This window comes from Arachis ipaensis, chromosome B02, assembly GCF_000816755.2.
Source record: "Arachis ipaensis cultivar K30076 chromosome B02, Araip1.1, whole genome shotgun sequence".
Taxonomy (NCBI): domain Eukaryota; kingdom Viridiplantae; phylum Streptophyta; class Magnoliopsida; order Fabales; family Fabaceae; genus Arachis; species Arachis ipaensis.
Genome location: NC_029786.2, coordinates 47123631 through 47127233, shown reverse-complemented (window position 1 = coordinate 47127233; position 3603 = coordinate 47123631). Strand labels below are relative to the sequence as shown.

The 3603-nt window shown below is 40.4% G+C and overlaps 1 non-coding gene across 1 annotated transcript; it reads right to left on the bottom strand.

The window, feature by feature from the left end:
• Positions 2439 to 2510, bottom strand: TRNAD-GUC. Its single transcript has one exon. It is a non-coding gene; the product is annotated as a tRNA-Asp (tRNA).

Sequence of the window (3603 nt, the reverse complement as noted above, 5' to 3'; positions counted from 1 at the left end):
GCAGTGTGATTGTGCATATATCTCTTGTTTCTTCTGTTACTTGTGTTTTGACTTACACTGCTGTTATGTATATATATATATATATATATACATATATATATATATATATATATATATATTTGTTTGAATTTAATTATAACTTTGTGATCACGAACGTTATAAATGAACTTAACTGTGAACCCCCGACCTTATTAAGAACTCCCCAGTTCTTACCCCTTACGCCTCTACAAATGGACACGGGAGTTCTAATCTACAAGATTGAGCACCCGTATGTTCACGAGGACCCTATACGCGGCGAATATTACATCTATTGTGTGGTACCTCATATCCGTAACTACGTAGTACATAGTAGACCTTTTCAGCACCCTATCAGTACTCCTTGCCTTGATCCAGATGCACCCTATGATTTCCCTCTCTCTTGGTTACATCTTGGCAGACCTGGGATACCTCATCCAAAGGAGCAGATGCCACCTCCACTAGATTATCCTCCTCTACCTGAGACCCCTTTGCCTGATGAGCCTATACCTGCACAGCCTTTTCATGAGGCACCTCATGTACCTTTTGTCCTTGATGAGTAAGGCATTCCTATCTTGCCACCCGAGCTGATCGAGCCACCCGCTTTTGATGAGCAGCAGGAGCAAGAGTATGATCAGATCATGGAGGCACCACCCCCTTCTCCTGACTGCATTTTTTTGGTAGCCACCCTTTTATGGTTCCTGTGGCCAGCAGCAATTCCTCCGCTATCGCTCCGGTAGTTGAAGAGGACGAAGAAGAAGAAGATCCAGAGGAAGAGCCCGACATCATAGTTATCTCTTCCAACAGTGATGAGCCAGGCGAGGCACTGATGCACCGCTATTTAGTGATACATTTTGGGCTTAATTTGAGTGGTTTTATCAACATTCTATCACACTTATCCATATAAAATGCATGGTTTTGTGTTTCCTTCCCAATTTCGCTTAATGATTGAAGACATGCTTTTTAGGCTTTAATTATACTATATTTTTATCTCTCTCTATTATCATTCGATGTCGTGATCCGTTTGTTGAGTGATTTCAGAGCTATAAGGGGCAAGAATGATCTAGAAGAGAGGAAAGAAGCATGCATGAGTGGAAAGAGCACGGAAAATGAAGCCATGAAGTATTGCCATCGACGCGCACGTGCAGTCCATGCGCATGCGTGGAAGCTGAATTCTGGAATTGGCGCGCAAGCATGGATGCATACGCGTAGCTAGGCAAATTCTTCATCGACGCGTACGCATACCTGACGTGTACACGTGCATCATAAAAAGCCCATCGACGCGTACGCGTGACGCGCGCACGTGACCTTTTTAAGTGAAAACGTGCCTTTCGATTTTGGAGGGTTTCCAGGCCCAATTCTCAATGGAATTCTGGCGGAAAAGGCTTAAAAGAACTAAGGATTGAAGGAGAACACATCTTCTTTTACACACTTTAGTTAGTTACTTGTGAAAGTTACATTTTTAGAGAGAGAAACTCCAACTTCTCTCTAGGGTTCTAGCTTTCTCATTCACAATTGTACTTGGATGTTTTGGTGAGATCTAAATTTGGTTCACATTTACATTGTTCTATTTGTAGATCTTCTTCTTCTATTCTCAATTTAGTGTTTTTGATGCTTTAGTGTTATAGATCTTGGATCTAGAATTTGTTACTTTGATTTCCATTAATGAAAAGAGGAATTTCATTTTCAATTGTTGTTAATTGTTAGTTGTTGTCGATTGTTTGCAATAGATAGGTTTGATTCAATTTCTTTCTCTAATTTCATGATGTCTTTCATTGTTGCTCACCAATTGCTTGATAAAATGTCAACTTTAGCTATGGAGTAGTTCTTCTCACTTGGTTTATGGGTTGGGCAATTGGAAACACTTGAATTATTAAGGTCTATTGTTGATTGACAATTGGAACTTGCTAATTGATTTGAATGACACTAACTCTAGTCTTTTCCTAAGATTAGACTAGGACTTGTGGACTCAAATTGATTATCTTCACTTGACTTTCCTTCATAATTAGAGGTTAACTAAGTGGAGCAATAACCAATTGATGTCACAATTGATGGAAATAATGATGATAGGACTTCCAATTCTCAACCCTAGCCAAGACTCTTATATTGATTGATTGCCATTCACTTTAGCTTGATTTCAAATTCTTGTGTCCTTTAGCTTCATTGTTGTTTGTTCATTACTTTCATGCAATTGTTTACATTTCTCGCATCCAACCTCACACCAAGAGATTCCTAATCAACGATGTGTACCTTAGGGCAACTCCTATGGAGAACGACTTGAGACTAATACTCTCAGTTAATGATTTGAATTGTGGACACACTTTCTTTGTTTAATGTGCTATAGTTTGTTGGTTTATAGCTATACTCACGACATAATTCCCTTAGAGAATTCTATACTGACAAAATATAGTTCATCAAAATGGCGCCGTTGCCGGGGATCGAACCCGGGTCACCTGCGTGACAGGCGGGAATACTCACCACTATACTACAACGACCGGAAACCTTGCCATAGCTAATCCTTCGGACATCCCTTCCACCTCTTCTATATCCCAAGGATCGTCCAACCAAATGCTTGTAGCCCTCCATAGGAAGATGGACCGATACGAACGGCACAACCAACGCCAATTTGCTTATGTGAAGAAGCTTTTGAGTTTTGTGACACCACCTATGGAGGAGCCGGAGATCTCCACCTCCACTAGAACCTAAGTGAAGATGACACTCATGATGGAGATAGTGGAAGTTCTGGTCCCGATCGCCCCTTGTGCATTGCCACTAGCACGGAGGACCGTGCTAATTCTTAAGTGTGGGAGGTCATTCGACCGATCTCTGTAGGTAATAATTTTTCTCGACACCCATAATGTTGATTTTTCCTTTGTTAATTAGGATAAATTGCATGGTTAGTTTTTGTATTTGAACACTTCTTGCATATTAGGACTACTTGGTTAGTTAGGGCAATAACTTCGTTTCCAAGAAATCATCCATAGGGCACTGATAAACCACTATTTTATGGTTTATCTTGTGCTCAATTGAGTAGATTTTATCAACTCTTTACCCACTTATTCATAATATTTGCATGGTTTTATATTTCCTTCCTGATTTTGTGCTATGATTGAAAACATGCTTCTTTGATCTTATATTTGCTTATTATTAATCCTCTCTTATTACCATTAGATGCCTTGATATGTGTGTTAAGTGTTTTTAGATATTATAAGGCAGGAATGGCTTGGAGGATGGGAAGAAAGCATGCAAAAGTGGAAGGAATGCAAGAAGTTGGAGAAATTACTAAGCTATCCAGCCTAACCTCTCTGCACTCAAACGGCTATAACTTTTGCTACAGAGGTCCAAACGATGCGGTTTCAGTTGCGTTGGAAAGCTAACGTCCGGGGCTTCGATTTGATATATAATATTCTATAGTTCCTCTGACGCTAGGTGACGCGATCGCGTGATCCAAGCGGCCGCATCGCAGTGACGGAAATCAGCGCATTAAAATTTGAAACCAGCGAATTTTGGACTGTTTCTGACCCAGTTTGCGGCCCAGAAAACACAGATTAGAGGCTATAAAGTGGGGGAATACATCCATTCATAAGG